General features: G+C 36.2%; 1 protein-coding gene and 1 long non-coding RNA gene across 7 annotated transcripts in view; one reads left to right on the forward strand and one right to left on the reverse strand.

The window, feature by feature from the left end:
- Positions 1-19,719, forward strand: part of LOC126824910 (proteoglycan 4) — a 160,066-nt gene that overhangs the window by 48,753 nt on the left and 91,594 nt on the right. The window contains exon 1 of one of the 6 annotated variants that reach the window (XM_056101781.1): positions 9,633-9,824. The exons of the other annotated variants lie outside the window; for them this stretch is intronic. The gene's annotated coding sequence lies outside the window, so the exon portion shown is untranslated. Of the gene's footprint in view, positions 1-9,632; positions 9,825-19,719 lie in introns of those variants that run through there. 6 annotated transcript variants of the gene reach the window in all.
- LOC126825003 (uncharacterized) overlaps positions 1-19,719 on the reverse strand; it is a 105,624-nt gene that overhangs the window by 36,183 nt on the left and 49,722 nt on the right. The gene's annotated exons all lie outside the window — the stretch shown is intronic.

Below are 19,719 nucleotides of genomic sequence, written 5' to 3' on the forward strand. Positions count from 1 at the left end.
ACCCCATTTCCTTTCATAACATTTTATAGGCTTAAGATAACTATTCCCTGGTTGTACATGACAAGTAGTATTGTGCGGTTTTTAAATTTTCTTTCGGTTTTGGTTTTCGGTTTTTCTGGGGCAAAAAACCTCGGTTTCGGTTTTCGTTTTTTTTATTCATTTAAACACTGTATTATGATTGTACTGATTTATGGTTATCTCTTATATGAATACTTGGAAGCTAGAAAAAATATAAAACATATTGATGTAAATTGTAAACAACAAGTTTTTTTTACTGTTATATGACTTTAATTATGACTAGTAAAAACAAAGTTACTGTAAAAAAAAAAGATCTGACAAACTTTGTCAAACAAGTTACACAACACCATAATAATAAATTAACATAACAATAAGAAATTAACATAACGACATAATATCAATGTTAGGGTGACCCATGTACTCACAGAAATACAGTCCACCGCTGATAGTTCGAGACTACCACTGAAGCGTGCACATTTGCCGTGCCGAGACCAACTTTCTGACAGTATGATACTATAAATAGCCATGGCACGTGCAATTCTCTACAAATCTATCAACTATTACAGCCGTAAAAAATTTATTGCTGACGATTTTGAATAGCAGTTAAATTAAGCTTCTTGGTTATTACAGCAGATTTAGAAATTACATTCGTTTCATTTTTTAAATCCCTTTATCATTAACTGTACCGTTAAGAGCGGCATCTTTTGGTTTAGTACAAATAATATCTCTGAATCACTCGGGTTAGGCAGGAACATGATACTAGCAGTAGTTTCATTTTACTTTTACAAGCTTCTTAAAACGATTGTTGAGCTACCTAACGTGCTTATTTCTAAATTCAATTTCTTGTTCTAGCTTTCTGTTACGTTTCGTAAAAAAGTAGTCTTGATTATCCCGACCTGTCAATCAGACGTAGAATGGTCGATAGACTGGTTAAGCGAGACTAATTTCAAAACAAGGGCATGTAACCTATCTTTTACTCAAAAGTGTCTGGATGTTATGGACGACTCTTGGAACCAGTTTTCAGTCTATTATTTATACATGATTAATGGTCATAGCTTATTAAGTACAACATGATCGTTTATTTAGTGACTATAATTGTGTGAAACTGATTTGAGGCTTGGCATATATATAAATATTGTGGCGTAATTGTCGAGATATATGGAGATATTTATTTATGGTGGGTCACCCTACCAATGTCAAGAAACAATAAAGTTACTGTAAACTGTAAGCTTATAAAAGATCCGAAGAACTTATCCAACAAATCGAAACTGTCAGTGACTCAGTGTCTTAAATTATGGTTAAAAAAAACAAGCATTTCTGCATGGTTTGGTTTCACTGTTTCAGTCGGCATCGTCTGTCACTTATCATTTTGTACTGTCATCCAATCTTTCGTAGTGAGAGAGCCATGGACTCGAAGTTGAAGATATTTTACTTCTTGAGGAAGCCATCGTGCGCAACTATTGACAACCGGCTAATTCTTGCATAAAATTTTGGATTATAAACCGAACCGAATTGAGAAAATAAATAGTCTAGGCCGTCCAGACTTATTAAACTATTAAACACTCTATACATAGGGGGCCTGGTTTGATCGAAAATAAAAACGGAAGTGGTGGCTACATTAAAATTTTGGAATTTCTCAAATATTCCGAAACGAAAAACGGGTATATTAAAATTTAGGAATTTGGAAAAAATAAACGAAACGCAGGGTTATTTTTTGTTTTATCGGTTCGGTTTTCGGTTTATATGTAAAAACCGCGGTTATTCGGTTAAACCGAAAAACCGCACATCACTACTTTAAATGAGTTTAACAGTTGGACCATATGTTGGTTGTGAGATATCAGGTTAGAGAGATGGTAAATCAGATGTTTGGAACAGTAGAGAGAAGTTAAATCTGTTTATAAACATAGATGACATGATAGAATAATAAACCTATTCTTTATACCAACTCAAGTGACTCACTATATAAAACTCATTGATCAAACAACACTAGTAACTCACTATATTAAACATATTAATCAAACAACACTAATAATTCACTATAATAAACCTAAACAACACTAATAACTCACAGTGTGAAATGTATTAGGCTACTCAAACAACACTAATAAATGACATTAATAAATTGATTCTATATACAAACACAAGCGATACACTATATTAAACGTATTGCTCAAACAACACTAATTAATAACTCACATTATTAAACTGATTCTGTACACCAATACAAGGGATACACTATAATAAACCTAATACTCAAACAACACTATTGACTCTCAATATTCAACAAACACACTAGTAACTCACAATATTAAATTTATTCTTTATATTCAACTGACACACTAGTAACTCACAATAATACATATATTCTTTATATTTAACTGACACACTAGTGACTCACAATATTATTATGCACCTATATATTTTATTATAATTTTAAAACCATGAATAGAACACTCCCTGATAATTTATAAACCAGGGGCATGTTTCACGAAATTTTATCTAAGATGAAATCCAAATTTTAGTAATTTGATTGGATAATATTAGATTGATTTTAGTGCTTAGCCAATCAAAATTGAAGCATCTACTAAAATTTGGATTTTGTCTTTAGTTGAGCTTTCGGGAAACAGGGCCCAGGACATTTATTTCATTATTTTCAGTCAATTCATTAGTTGCGAATCCCCTGCAAAATACAATTAATGAAAGTAGATAATCTCCTGGCTTGGATTCACTCAGGTTAAAAAGTTGCGCAACAAAAGATTTAGTGAAAATGAAAGGTGATGTTGTATGTTGACAAATTTTCATTTCATCATACCTTTGTAAATATTGGGGAGGGGGGAGGGGTGGATGGCGAATGGTTAGCATGTGCGCTGTTTCATACGGTCTGTCTTTGAGTCAACTGGCTGGGTTTCGATTCCCCTGTTGTACGTGACAAGGAGTAGGGTCGCCTGTCCAACCTCGTGGGTTTTCTCCGGGTCCTCCGGTTTCCTCCCACTACTAAAGACCCCTACGCGCAAGCGAATTATTGAAATAAAACTAAACCATGTGTTAGTCCCGAAATGACCTTGTTTGTGTCGAGTGGACGTTAAACCCCATTTCTCTCTCTCTCTTGTAAATATTGAACAGAAAGAAGCCATTTTTTGACTGATATTCCTGTTTGAAATTCAACTTTCACAATATGTTGTAGTTGCCAATGTATGGTTTCAGTTATGATATTGTAATTTGTCTATATATTTGCCTCATATCTGTATTAGCTTAATAACGTTGAGAAAATACTCTTTGAAACGTTGCCTTAAAATAAACTAGATTCGCTTTTTATAAGTATGTGTTTTGTTGTTTCACAATATTGTTCTTTGTAAGAGATTCAACATCCCTCAAATGATAATCAGAGACTTCAAAGATTGTTTGTGGAAACCATCTGACCCAGAATTTATTCCATTAGTCATCTTGAGTAATGGTGGTTTAGATGTCGGGCTTATCAAGTTTGAGGGAGAAATATTTCAGTGAAAATGCAAGTTATTTGGCAATGAAACCCCAGAATATTCAACATTTATAATGATTAAAAGCTGATTATTCTGGTTTGCATAGACTCATTGTTGCTTTAAAGGAGCTAAATCTCTATTCTTTGGTAACTAGAAATTGACACAAATGGGTCGCAACGCATATAATAATGTAATATGAATGTATATAAACTGATTTACATTCAATCGTTTCTGTTTTTACTGTAATTTCTAATCAGTTATGTTTGCGGAATACGCGATGAGTCCAAATTGAATGGTAATCTTTAGTGTCTGGTTATTCCAGTCTACACCGGTAGTATTCTCCTGTGGGATATGCTTAGCCGCTAAGTGGGTAAGACGCTAGCTCGCTAGCCTGGAGGTCGGGTGTTCGATCCCTGCATTGGCCGAGAAAGTTCATCCAGATTTTCCGGCGTGGTTCTCCCTTGTCAGTGATGCAGGACGGAGGGGCTGACAAGGAAAGCTGTCTAGTCGTTCGGATGGCACGAAAAACCGCCGAGGTCCCGTGTACACATTGGCGTGCACGTAAAAGATCCCTTGGCAGTTGGAATTCGATATAAGAGTAGGCCGTAGTGCCGCTGTCCGGGCAAAATTTCCCTCATAGCACACTGTATGGCGTATGCCCGTCTTCATTAGCCCAGGTTAGGAGCAGAACAGTAGGATGTTAAACTCCATTTCATTTCATTTCATTGAGTCGCTTCATTAAAAATGGTACTCGAAAGCATTTTATAATTTTCATTGTGTCTTAAATCTTGGATTTCACAAGCCCACCTTTTCACAGTAAGATAATAACATCAATGATGATTTAAATTGACAAATAACTCGTGTTTTCAATGTCGAAGAGGGTGGATGATATTAAGTTAAAGACTTGCCTCCTTTAACCCAGCATGTTTAGTGGTATTAACACTAGAGTTCGGTTTATAGTAAAAGTTATAAAATCTTTAAAGGTATCAGACAATTTCTTGTAACTTGATAAAAGTTATAAAGTCTTTAAAGATATCAGACAATTTCTTAACGGTAACTTGGTAATTTTAAAGATATCAGACAATTTCTTAACAGTAACTTGGTAATTTTAAAGATATCAGACAATTTCTTAACGGTAACTTGGTAAAAGTTTTAAAATCTTTAAAGATATCAGACAAATTTCTTAACTGTAACTTGGTAATTTTAAAGATATCAGACAATTTCTTAACAGTAACTTGGTAATTTTAAAGATATCAGACAATTTCTTAACGGTAACTTGGTAAAAGTTATAAAGTCTTTAAAGATATCAGACAAATTCTTAACGTTAACTTGGTAATTTTACTTGATTTTGTACATCCTGTCTGTACCGAACTCTAGCTCATGGTTAATCACAATGTTTATGGATTTCAAATTAAGGATGAGCTTTAGGGGGTGTAAATGCCAAATCAGGATATATATAAGTAGTTTAATTAATTCTATAATAAATTGTTCAGTTAATATATTATATATATATATTTGTGGTAAACAGGAGTGGCTAGTTGGGTAAAAATGTCATGGATTCATAACACATACACGTAAAAATCTCTTGGATTCATAGGGGGGTTGGATGGCTGAATGGTTAGCACGTGCGCGCTGTATCATAAAGCCTGTCATTGAGTCAGCTGGCGTGGTTTCGGATTCCTGGTTGTACGTGACAAGGAGTAGGGTTGCCTGTCCAACCTCATGTGTTTTCTCCGGGTCCTCCAGTTTCCTCCCACTGCTAAAGACCCCTACGCGCAAGCAAATTATTGAAATAAAATTAAACCATATGTTAGTCCCGAAATGACCTAGTTTGTGTCGAGTGGACGTTAAACCCCATTCTCTCTCTCTCTTGGATTCATAACACATACACATAACTTTCCTTTTTGGAAGGGTCCTCGCTGTACCCATTGCTTAGGGGCCTACAAAATATTAATGCGACTCTGTATTGTTTGATGTTTCTAACTTTGTGGGTTTTCTCCGGGTCCTTCGGTTTCCTCCCACTGCTAAAGACCCCTACGAACAAGCAAATTGTTGAAATAAAATTGCACCATATATTAATCCCAAAATGGCCCAGTTCTCGTTGAGTAGACTTTAAACCGGTAGTTAATACTAAAGAATCGCACTACACGCAAAACAAAACCGACAATTTCTGTATAGTTTAATTTCATTTTATGGTAAATTTAACTCACCTTAGCTGCACATCTTCACTAAATTGATAATATTCATTAATACAAGATTTTATATCAATTTGAACCCAAGAATTAGTGTATTGTGTTTAGTAAACATGTTATGTCTTGGCAACCCAGTCTAAACATTTGTAAATAGAATTTATCATGAAAGAATTGTATGAAGTACACCTAGATTCAACTGTCAACTTGTCAATATGGCTGTATAAAGATTATTATACTTTAGCTTGACAGAATTTGACTATTTAATTTTTTTTACTCCAGGCGTTTGATTGACAGGACTTGGTGTCTAATTATATAGTTTAACATTCTGGGAAATGTTCATACTGTATTCATGACAAAGTTCAAAAGGCCATGTTTTCAAGATAGAGGGAGAGAGAGAAATGGGGTTTAAACTTGTGAGCGTTGCAGTACAAGTCAGTGGGGGGATGAGGGGTGGGTGGTCTGGAATTTAGAAATAAAACTATAGGGTCCAGTGCTGCACTAAGCCCCCAGAAAATTAAAAGAAATTAGATTGGATTTTGTGCATTCTGAGATATTTTCTGGTAACACAAGTTAAATAAAATAGAAATATTGAAGATAAACATTTACAGATATGAATGATCTCACAAAAAAACATTATAGATGTCTAACATCAGAGTTCTAGCTAAAATCAAGATTAACCACAGGATCGTTTTTGGTGTAAAAGGTGCCCAATCGAATGGCCTTCATATTTAAAATCTCTTTTGTGCATTTAAGTCAAAAAAGTAGGAGGTTGAACCCCATTTCATTTCATAACATTTTATAGGCTTAAGATAACTATTCCCTGGTTGTATGTGACAAGTAGTATTGTGCGGTTTTTAAATTTTCTTTCATTTTTGGTTTTCGGTTTTTCTGGGGCAAAAAAACCTCGGTTTCGGTTTTCGTTTTTTTTTATTCATTTAAACACTGTATTATGAATGTACTGATTTATGGTTATCTCTTATATGAATACTTGGAAGCTAGAAAAAATATAAAACATATTGATGTAAATTGTAAACAACAAGTTTTTTTTTACTGTTATATGACTTTAATTATGACTAGTAAAAACAAAGTTACTGTAAAAAAAAAGATCTGACAAACTTTGTCAAACAAGTTACACAACACCATAATAATAAATTAACATAACAATAATAAATTAACATAATAATAAATTAACATAACAATAATAAATTAACATAACGACATAATACCAATGTCCAGAAACAATAAAGTTACTGTAAACTGTAAGCTTATAAATATTGTGGCGTAATTGTCGAGATATATGGAGATATTTATTTATGGTGGGTCACCCTACCAATGTCCAGAAACAATAAAGTTACTGTAAACTGTAAGCTTATAAATATTGTGGCGTAATTGTCGAGATATATGGAGATATTTATTTATGGTGGGTCACCCTACCAATGTCCAGAAACAATAAAGTTACTGTAAACTGTAAGCTTATAAAAGATCCGAAGAACTTATCCAACAAATCGAAACAGTCAGTGACTCAGTGTCTTAAATTATGGTTCAGAAAAACAAGCATTTCTGCATGGTTTGGTTTCAGTCGGCATCGTCTGTCACTTAACATTTTGTACTGTCATCCAATCTTTCGTAGTGAGAGAGCCATGGACTCGAAGTCGAAGACATTTTACTTCTTGAGGAAGCTATAGTGTGTAACTATTGACAACCGGCTAAGGCTTGCATAAAATTTTGGATTATAAACCGAACCGAATTGAGAAAATAAATATTCTAGGCCGTCCAGACTTATTAAACTATTAAACACTCTATACATAGGGGGCCTGGTTTGATCGAAAATAAAAACGAAAGTGGTGGCTACATTAAAATTTTGGAATTTCTCAAATATTCTGAAACGAAAAACGGGTAAATTAAAATTTAGGAATTTGGAAAAAATAACCGAAACGCACGGTTATTTTTTGTTTTATCGGTTCGGTTTTCGGTTTATATGTAAAAACCGCGGTTATTCGGTTAAACCGAAAAAACGCACATCACTAGTGACAAGGAGTAGGGTCGCCTGTCCAACCTCTTAAGTTTTCTCGTGGTCCTCCGGTTTCCTCCCACTGCTAATGACCGAGAAAGTTCATTTGGATTTTCTGGCGTGGTTCCCCCTTGTCAGCAGTGTCAGAGGGCCTGGCAAGGACAGTGTATAGTCATTCGGAAGGGACAAAAAACCGAGGTCCTTGTACACGTTGGCGTGCACGTAAAAGAGCTTGACAGTTGAAATTTGAAATAAGAGTAACCCATAGCGCCGCTGTCCAGGTAAAATTTTCCTCATAGCACACTGTATGGTGTATGTTCATGTTTATTAGCCCGGTAAGAGCAGAACAGTAGGACGTTAAACACCATTTCATTTGTATAAAGCTAATTTGGTTTTATTCTATAAACTATCAAATTCTAAATTCTTTCAATTCAGTTTTCTTAAAACTACATTTTTTGAGTCAAGTGTTTCTGGCATTTACCTCTGGCTATGTTACGATTGCCTTTGGTGGAGTTGAACTTGTTTTTTATTGTAATTTACGTGTTGACAGAGATATTAATATACAAATCAACCATTGATTAACCTACCCCTGTAATAATAGATGTAAATCTGTATGTAAATTAGACCACAACCCTAGAGGCTCAATGTGAGATTGATAAAGATTGTTGATTTGTTGAAACAGCAAATAAACTGTTCAACAAAACAAACATGAAAGAAAAAACATTAAAAATATAGTTTCTATTTGATTAAAAAAAAGATCAACACCAAGTCGAAAAATGGAGACCATTTTTTAATTGATGTTAACAGGTATGAACCAAGTATATCATCATGGCCATCTTGTGACATCATATCAAAAATCAAAGTCTGTTAATCAATGCTCAATGGTCAGGCCCGTAGTTATCGGGGATGCCAGGGGGCGTCTACCCCGCTAAGGCAGCGAACCGCCCCCTTTCTATTGAATGCAATACAAAGCGAACGAACAACGTGCCCATATCAGTCAAGTGACATTGGTTGGGATGCCCCACCCCCACCCCCCGCGCTAGGTATGGGCCTGATTGTCCAAGGAACAAGCATGCCAAGTTTCATGGCGATCGTACTTAAATTGGAGAAAGCTTGGACGTTTTTAAAAGAGCGTCGCCCTGAAGAACAACAAGATGTTGTGGTTCGGGTCCCCATGTCTGTGGGTTGCTTGCCCATTTTTTTTTCTGGTTTCTTCCTCCATGAACAAGCAATAAGATAACAATATACTGAATGTTAGTCTCGAAAAAATGAACTAGTGTTTCTCTCTAGAAAAGATTGTTGGTTGTAAAAAAGATTACGAGAGAGAAATTGGGTTTAACATCCACTTGACACAGACTCGGTCATTTGGGGACTAAAATATGGTTCAATTTATTTCAATAATTCGCTTGCGCGTATCAGTCTTTAGCAGTGAGAGGAAACTGGAGAACCCGGAGAAAACCCACGAGGTTGGACAAGCAAACCCTACTCCTTGTCACCTACAAGTGGGGAATCAAAACCATGCCACTCCCCCAAAAAGAGCACACATTAAATCAACTCAATAAAACCCATTCACAGAAATAGAGGAAGTTTAAATTCTTAAAAACCAAGACAGCTATTGTTTAAAATCTATAAAGTAATGTAGGATTGTTGATAAGGATGGCTGGTCCCTATGTCCATATTTAAATGTGTAGAATTGTTAATAAAGGGCCTGTGTCTGTATTTAAATATGTAGGATTATTAATAAGGCTCCTTAGTGGCCTGTGTCTGTATTTAAATGTGTAAAATACATCTAATATTTAACCAGTAGAGAATCATTTAGGGTGTACCATTACTGTGGCAATTGACCTTTTCAGAGTTTAGACAAATTCTTCGGGTGCATTGAGTCGAATAGACTCCCTCTATCCATTCTATTTAACTGTAGATGTCATGTGACTTGTGTGTGGAGTAGAGAGGAAACTGGTCCTTGATCTATCCTGTATATATATACATATATAAGTTTTCCCTGGTGGATATTAATAGGGGAGTGATATATTAAATAGTGTCAGTATATATTTTCGGAGTAAGTGTCAAGAGACTTCTGTGTGTTATTGAGGAATTAGCAGTAGATTGGGTGACATTTTAAAGGTAATGTGTTATAACTTGTGATATCTGTTATCAAAGTGAATATTATTTTAGGTTTGTTTAAGAAATAAGAATGAAGGGATATATTCGGGTCTGGACAGGTTATATCAATATATGTGGGTGTAATTAAAATTAAGATGCCACAAAACGTCTTGTTAGCTTGTTTAAATATTTAGATATAAAAGGTCATTTGTCAAGGAAGTGGTTAGTTTATTTGTATTAACAGAATGATGTTAAAGAGGGATAACATTTCATCAAGTCTGTTTGATATACCTGGTCCCTATCTTTTATATAACAAGACCCTATCTGTTATATACCAACCCTTGTCAGTGATGCAGGGCCTGACAAGGACAGCTGTCTAGTCGTTCGGATGGGACGAAAAACCGAGGTCCCGTGTACACATTGGCGTGCACGTAAAAGATCCTTTGGCAGTTGGAATTCGATATAAGAGTAGGCCGTAGCACCGCTGCCTGGGCAAAATTTCACTCATAGCACACTGTATGGCGTATGACCGTCTTCATTAGACCAGGTTAGGAGCAGAACAGTAGGACGTTAAACCCCATTTCATTTCATTTCATTTATATACCAGGACCCTGTCTGTTACATACAGGACCCTACAATCAGGACCCTATCTGTTACATACCAGGTTCCTATCAGTTATATACCAGGACCCGGTCTGTTACATATCAGGACCCTGTCTGTTACATACCAGGACCCTACAATCAGGACCCTATCTGTTACATGCAATCACAGTAATTAAGACATACACAGCTGTATTTCATTTTTAGCCTGTGACAAAAAAGTTTAAGAATATTTTTAATATTTGAATAGTATCTAAGTAGACAACTATATTCTAAACAAGGAATGGAGAAAGACAATTTTATATATTTATTCAGTTCTTATCACAAATCAGATTTAGTTTTAGAAAGATATTTACTGCTGTCAGATTAGCTGTCAACACACTCTTGCTAGGGTTGCCACATGGCTATAGTTCATTATCAAAATCAATCTCATATAGGGTCATATAGTTTAAATTCTTCCGTCTAAGAAGGTTCCTTAGAATGTTCTGATTTTCTGTTCCTCAGTATTTTCCAGTGTGTTTTTCCATTGTCGGTGGTACAGGCTGGAGCACCTGTAGAGAGGAACAGTGCCTAGTAGGCGTGTGTATATATGTTGATCAACATATTTGTTAATGTTTAACAGTAATTGTGTATGTATGGAACAATATATGTATGTTAATAACTGTATATTTACCGGTAAATATAACAACTACTTATAAAGACTATTTGTGTGAGGTCACTGTCATGGGTGAAGCTGTTTTACAGATGGTAATATAATCCACAACCTATAAAATATTCCTATACTCAGCCTTTTAAACAGTTTTAAATAATACAAGATGAGGTTTATTTTATTGATAGATCTGTTATTAATCTAAGCCAGGAGATTATCTACAGTTGATATATTTACTTTGTGTTCTTAATTATGGATTAAATAATCATGGATTAAACCATAGAAAATTGTATATATTCAGCAAAATACAAATAATGAACAAAGAGTGTTTCCTCTCTTCTGCCTCTTTTTCCCCTCCCACCCTTTTCTTCTCCCCCTCTCTCCTCTAAATACAAATAATGAACAGAGAGTATTTCCTCTCTTCTGCCTCTTTTTCCCCTCCCACCCTTTTCTTCTCCCCCCCCCCCTTTCTCTCTCTCCTCTATCTCCCTCGCTGTCTCCTCAATTCCCCTCTCTTTCTCTTCCTCTCGCTCCCTCCCCTCACCCCCCGCCCTCCTGCCCAAAACAGGGTCATGCAAGTTAGTTCTTATTGAGAGACCCACATGCAAGCGAATTATTGAAATGAAATTGAACCATATGTTAGTCCCGAAATGACCTAATTTGTGTCACGTGGATGTTAAACCCCATTTCTCTCTCTCTCTTTCCCCCTCTCACCCTTTCCTATCTCCATCTCTCTCCCCTCCTCGATCCTGCTCGCTTTCTCTCCCTACCTAACCCCCCTTTAATATGCAGGGTCATGCGAGTGAATTCTTATTGAGAGAGTGATTTAATTATAACCTGAACAACATTCATCTATTGTTGAAATAAGTGCACTGAATAAATAGCTTTGTGATATTTTTACACCTATTCTCCTCTAGCTATGAGTTCTCAACTGTTTATGGGAGTGTGTCAATTGATAATACATTTATTGTTTATTTAAATAACAAAAATATATTTTGAGTGTCAAGTTTTAGTCAGTGGGTGGTTAAAAAAGGATCTCTGACTTCTACAATAGGCAGATAAAGAAGTTTTATCATATTTAACATGATGATTTAAAAGTTAGGCCAGGTTTTTATCACTTTCCAAAGTCAACACTTTGGGTTTAAGTATAGCTCCTACCCCCTTTCAAAAAATAGATAAATGTATGATTCAATGCTTGTGTTCACACTGACATGATTAGCAGATAAAACGATTGGTGATGCCACAGTATGTCATCTGACCTTGCACACAGAAGTAATGACAATGAACTTATTACTGGGGGTACTCGATTAAGCTTTCGGGAATTGATTTCTCACAATCCCCCCAAAGGTACCAGCAATCAAGCACCTCACATTTTGTCTGCCATATGTAGTGAAAATGGAATCCTACTTTATACTTGAAATCTTGTGGAGAGGTTGGATTGTCAAATGGTTAGCACGTGCGCGCTGTATCATAAGGTCTGTCATTGAGTGAACTGGCATGGTTTCGATTCCCTGGTTGTACGTGACAAAGAGTAGGCACGCCTGTCCAACCTCGTGTGGTTTCTCCGGGTTCTCCAGTTTCCTCCTACTTCTATGCGCAAGCGAATTATTGAATTAAAATTGAACCATGTGTCAGTCCCGAAATGACCTAGTTTGTATCGAGTGGATGCTAAACCTCATCTCTCTCTCTCTCTCTCTCTCTCTCTCTCTCTCTCTCTCTTCAAATATTGGGTTCTCATGCTACACCAAGTGGATTGATATCTAAAGTTAATTTTGTATACTAATGTGAGCACAGCTGATAGTAGGGCAGCTCATCAACATTACACAAAAGATGTATTGATGATACATGTAATTTTATGCCGCTGAGTAATAACGGTTTCATATTTCCAGACAGAAATATATGTTTATGGTTGATTATTTCATATAACTGTGAGTATAGGGACCCATTGGCAGGGAGAGTGTTACATGGCCAAATGGTTAGCGTGTGTGCATTGTCATAAGGTCTGACATTGAATCAACTGCTGTGGATTTGATTCCCCGGTTATACGTGACAAGGAGTAGGGTCATCTGTCCAGCCTTGTGGGTTTAACGTCCACTCTACACAAACTAGGTCATTTCGGGACTAACATATGGTTCAATTTTATTTCCATAATTCGCTTGCGCGGTAGGTGTCTAGCAGTGGGAGGAAACCGAAGGACCCAGAGAAAACCCACGAAGTTAGACAGGCGACCCTACTCCTTGTCAGGTACAACCGGGGATTCAAAACCATTCGAAACCCAATCACCACCACCACCCCCCCCCCCCCCACCCCGCCTCAGTCCTGACAAAATTCCCCTGATGATACACTGCATGCATGCTAGGGAGGCAAAATTTCCCTCATAGCACACACTGCATGGTGTATGCCCGTCTTCAAAAGCCCGGTTGGTGCAGAAATGTAGGATGTTAAACCCCATTTCATCTCTATGATATATAATATAATTTAGTATAAGTAAATAGATATGTATATCCGATATATCATAGCAATTATACAAGGATGTTAATACTAATGTAGTTCACAGGAAATAAAATATAATATTGGAATGTTTTTAATCAATGTATAGTTTCAAATTATGAAAGCAAAATATCACGATATTGGGATGTTGTATACAACTTTAATTACATTATTAGACAAAACTGTATTACATAATTTAAAAAAAAAGAGTCATATATAGTGGCTGAGTGAGTAGGGCTTTGACTAGCTAGCGTTGATCCCTGCTTAGGTCAAGAAAGTACATCAGCATTTTTCGTCATGGTTACCTCTTGTCAGCAGTGCAGTGCAGGTCGAAGGGCCTGGCAAGAGGCAATGTATAGCCGTACATTGGCATGCACATAAAGTGCCGCTGTCTAGGCAAAATTTCTCTCATAGCACACAATATGATGTATGTCCATCTTCATTAGCCCATTCAGAGCAGAACAGTTGGACATTAAACTCATTTCATTTCATTTCATAAAAAAAATCTTACAATTTCAGATTATGAAAGCAAAAAATACCATGACATTGGAATGTTGTTATCTATATTCAATTTAAAATTATGTTATTTCATAATAAAATGTAAAAGGATATGTACGTGAGTCATGAACTGTACAGGAAACACATAGTTACAGAATAAAGATATAGTTACAATAACACAACTAATTGCTATACAAAAAGTTCCTAAACATTTTAAAAGTTCCACAACAAATATCATAAATAGTTGGGAATCGTTCAATTTAATGAAGTGAAATGGGGATAATGTTCCAACATCTTACTGGGCTAATGAAGACTGGCAGTGCTCTAGATACCCCGAGATATAGATACAACAGCATAAATGAATGATATTGAAAAAGCTCCAAGCATTTTAATAGTTCTATATTTTTGTTCAACATCCAATATCATAAATAGTTGGGAATCGTTCAATTGTAACACTATTTTAGAGATAACAGAAGATCAGCATAATGTATAAAACATTTATTGAGAACATGAAATAGACATAAATCGGGAGGAGTTCTATTCCAAGTCTGACTTGCTGTCAGTAAACGCCTGCTTATATAGCGTCTAACAATCAGGGTAGATGGACAGGAGTGATAATCATATATGGTATTGTTTATTATCAAATTATGGTGTTTGTAATTACATTGCATATTTCTTTGGAAGTCATTGTCAGGTCAAGGTATGATGCACTGACCACTAATAGATTCTCTTTGAAGTTATGTCTAGTGTTATACTGTAGCTTGTAAAGAACATATTGAATAAACTAGATGTTTAATAAGACCGTGCCTTAACAGAGGTTACAACATCAATGATTATAATCTTTAAGTGGCATTTAGCGATTAACAGAACACAGTTTTTATGGCAAACAATCACTGGTTTATTCTAAAAGCACGACGTTTCGACAAGGTATCCTCTTATTGTTGTCAAGCACAATGACATTTAGTAAACTTGAGTTGAATACATATAACAGTTGCATGATGAAGCCATTTACAATAAGAAGTAACAGATTAAACAAAAAAAAACAAGATAATAGGCTTACAGTCCAGACAGAGGATTGATATTACAAAACTCCAAGCATTTTAATAGTTCTATATTTTTGTTTGACATCCGATATCATAAATTGTTGGGAATCGTTCAATTCCTTGAAAGTAGGTTCTTGACATAAAATTATTTAAAAAAAGTTCCTTCTTTCTTCTTGCATGTTTTTGCAGGATGTTGTTAGAAAATATATCTTCTTATTTCACTTCTTAATTTATGTGAGTTTATTCTCAGGCTTGCTGCAGGACGGAGGGCCTGACAAGGACAGCTGTCTAGTCCTTTGGATGATACGAAAAACTGAGGTCCCGTGTGTACATTGGAATGCACGTAAAAGATCCCTTGGCAGTTGGAATTCGATATAAGAGTAGGCGATAGTGTCTTCATTAGCCCAGGTTAGGAGCAGAACAGTAGGACGTTAAACCCCATTTCATTTCATTTCATTTCTGAGGCTTGTTAATAGTTTTCTAGGGGTTTTTTTTTCGATAAGGAATGTATTTGAAATTACAACCATGGCTCCATAGAGGTTACAGTGAACATATTTGTCTGTTTATTGTTGACTAATTTAGATTTTAAATTGTTAATGAAATGAAATGGTGTTTAACGTCCTACTGTTCTGCACCAACTGGGTTAATGAAGACAGGCGTTAGCCATACAGTGTGCTATGAGGGAAATTTTGCCCAGGCAGCGGCGCTATTGCCTACTCTTACTTCGAATTCCAACTGTCAAGGGTTCTTTTACATGCATGCAAATGTGTACACAGGACCTCGTTTTTTTGTCTAATCGGAATGACTATGCATTTTTCCTTGCCGGGCCCTCTGTCCTTTGCCATTGACAAGGGGAACCTTGATGAACTTTCTTTTAGATCTGGCACTTTGAATTGGGTTAGAAATAAACATATTGATTTAATTCATTTTGATGTTCTGATTTGTTGATTTGTTTTGTGAAGTAGGTATCTGTCTACATTTAAAATTTAAGGTCCACAGATATAACTGATTTGTTGTTCCCTTGTCAACAGTTGAAACAAACATTGATACACAAACACACTTCTACTCAATATTTCAAAATGGAAGTTTTATTCGTATAGATCTGGTTACATCTCTGATCGAATCCTGTTCGACGAATATATCTCAGTCTGGATCTGTTTGGCGTATTTTGGGCGTATTATTAAGCCCAACAATTAGTAGGTAGTTTGTTAGTTTTGTATCATGTATATGTCTTTTATTTATACGGTAAGACGCTGGCTCGCTAGTCTGGAGGTTGCGTGTTCAATCCCTGCATTAACCAAGAAAGTTCATCAGGATTTTCCGATGGGGTTTCCTCTTGCCAGTGATGCAGGACAGAGGGACTGACAAGGACAGCAGTCTAGTCATTCGGATGGTCCCGTGTATTCATTGGCAGTTGGAATTCGATGTAAGAGTAAGCCGTAGTGCCCCTGTCCGGGCAAAATTTCCCTCATAGGACACTGTATCGCGTATGCCTGTATTCATTAGCCCAGTGTAGGAGCAGAACAGTATTTTCTAATCAAAATAATACACCAGATCAGCCCATTGCATTTCATTTTCATTGATCATGTATACATGTAGGTCTTTATCTATATTCAGGTATGGTGACTCATTTTAATAAATGACATTTTCACACAAACAAAATGGCTTTGTATTTTTTTTTAGTCGTTATTTGATTAAGGAATACCAAGAGGTTTAGATCCTTTAAATTGAGGTGTAAATTAAAATTATTTATAATGTTCTTTGAATATACTTGTGTGTGACCACACCTAGTTGTATCTTGACCCCTCGTATATCTCTCACAATCCTTTATTTTATCGTTTTTAGGTGAGAGATGTTATATGTTTTATTTATCAACTTTGGGGGGGGGGGGGTTGGATGGCCAAATGGTTATAGCACGTGCGCGCTGTATCATTAGGTCTGTCATTGAGTCAACTGGCATGGTTTTGATTCCCTGGATGTTCGTGACAAGGAGTAAGGTCACCTGTTCAACCTCGTGGGTTTTCTCCAGGTCCTCCGGTTTCCTGTCACTGCTAAAGACTCCTACGCACAAGCAAATGATAAAATTATTGAAATAAAATTAAAACCATATGTTAGTCCCGAAATGACCTAGTTTATGTTGAGTGGACGTTAAACCCCATTTCTCTCTCTCTCTCTCTCTCTCTCTCTCTGTCTCTCTCTCTCTCTCTATTTATCAATTTTATTTTGAATGTGTGAATCCTATCTTTGACCCTATCATATACTAGAAGTTTTATTTACACATTATATATTTTATCAATAACAACTGATATACGCTACAAATCTTGGAGTTGCTAGGAAGTTTGAAATTGGATTTTATCAAAATCTGTTAGCGTGGGCTTAATTTTATCTTTTTTATGATCATTGATTTTATTGGTAGAGTTGTAAATTGTAATTTATTTGTCTGTTGTAGTTTCTAAAGTATTCAAATTATCTGTCCTATTTTTGAGCGGTTTTGTGTCCCATCTGAACGACTATACAACTGTCCTTGTCAGACCCTCCGTTCTGCATCACTGACAAGGGAAAACCACGCCGGAAAATCTTGATAAACTTTCTCAACCAACACCGGGACCCACGACCTCCAGGCTAGCGAGCCATCGTCTTACTCACTTAGCCACCGTGGCGCCATTCCCGCCATCAATCTTGAGAGTTCGAATTGAATGAAATGTAGGTAACCGTTAATCCCACGGTCAAGGAAACAATCCCCTCTCATTGCACCCAGGACCAGAAAACAAAATTAAACAAAAGTTACTTTCAGAATGACATAAGTTTTATGGTGATTAATGCTTAAACTTCCTTCCTTTCAGCCTTTTAATACCCAAATTTAATTTTGTAAATTTTTAAAACCTAAGAATGGATTTAAACAGCCGACGACTTGCTTCATTCATATTGACATGTGAACCAATCATTGGCTTTGTTCTATCAATAATAGGGTGAACAAACGTGATTATAACATCGTGCAGTTTGTATATTTACGACAATGTGTTATGTTTTAAAGTTGTAATGCAACCTTGAAAAACAAACACGAAAATGCACCTTATTAGAAATCCCAGGTGACAGTTTAAGATTATGTTCCTACTTTAAAGGTAAGGATTAAGAGGGTTGGAATGCAGGATTGGATTGTAAAACTCAAGGTTAAATCTACAAGGGGGTTTGGGTGGATGAATGGTTAGCGCGTGCACGCTGTATCATAAGGTCTGTCATTGAGTCAACTGGCGTGGTTTCAATTTCCCAGTTGTACGTGACAAGGAGTAGGGTCGCTTGTCCAACCTCGTGGGTTTTTCTCTGGGTCCTTCCCCCTGCTAAAGACACCTTTAGACAATTACTGAAATAAAATTGATCCTTATAATAGTCACAAAATGGCTTAGTTTGTGTCGAGTGGATGTTGCTTTTAACAATATTTGTTTTTTATTATAACATGATTATTTACAATACTGATTGTGTGGATAAGCCATAGCTTAAATAAATTCATCTCCTTCTCGAGTGGATGTTAAACCTATTTCTCTCTCTGCTTTATATTCGTTACTGATTTTAAAATTTTACTTTTATTCAGTATCCAGTTGGCTCGATTTCAAATAAAAAAACAAAATCTAACAGAGATTTTTGTTGTCGGAGAATTTTATTTCCTTATTTTGATGTTTATTTGAACAATTTCCCTACTGCAGCTGTGAAGGAGAATGTACTACGTACATTGTTATTGATGTCTGACCTTACATGGAATGTCAAATAGGTCATTTCAATTAGACCTTTAGGTACATTGTTATTGATGTCTGACCTTACATGGAATGTCAAATAGGTCATTTCAATTAGACCTTTAGCACGGATCAAGGAGAGGTCTGGTCCAAGTTATATAATATTACAGGAAATTAAAGGTGGGGAGGGGTAGAATTTTATATAATTCCAAATGGTGGATTTTTATTGAGAAAGTTATGTATTGGTACGTAGTGTGTTTACTAGTGCATGACCCCTTATTCACAAGCAAATTGTAGCATTGGGTGGTCTAGTGGTTGAAAAAGGTCTGTCTTGTAGTCAAGTGGCATGGTTTGGATTCCCCACTTGTAGGTGACAAGGAGTAGTGGCGCCAGTCTAACCTTGTGGATTTTCTCTGGGTGCTCATGTTTCCTCCCACTGATAAAGCCCCCCTACAGGCAATTAAATTATTGAAATAAAATAGAACCATGTTAGTCCTGAAATGACCTAGTCTGTGTCGAGTAGAGTTAAAACCCATCTCTCTCTCTCTCTCTCTCTCTCTCTCTCTCTCTCACACACACACACACACAAGCGAATTATTGAAATAAAAGTGCACATGTTTATGGTAAAATTTGTGGATTTCTCGAGAAAGGGTTACCGTATGTACTTTGTTTAATAGTTCAGTTTATCTACCCAGCAACATAAACACAGAATGGCAAAGTGAATGGCAAAACCTTTCCCACTGATGAAAAAAATGAAATGGGTTTTAACCTCCTACTTGGCTAATGAAGACATGGAATACGCCATACAGTCTGTTAGACGCTGTAATGAGAGAAAGTTTGCCCCAACAGAGGTGTTTCATCAAATTCCAACTGTCAAGGGTTCTTTAATGTGCACACAACCTTGTTTTT

This window comes from Patella vulgata, chromosome 6 (assembly GCF_932274485.2).
Source record: "Patella vulgata chromosome 6, xgPatVulg1.2, whole genome shotgun sequence".
NCBI lineage: Eukaryota > Metazoa > Mollusca > Gastropoda > Patellidae > Patella > Patella vulgata.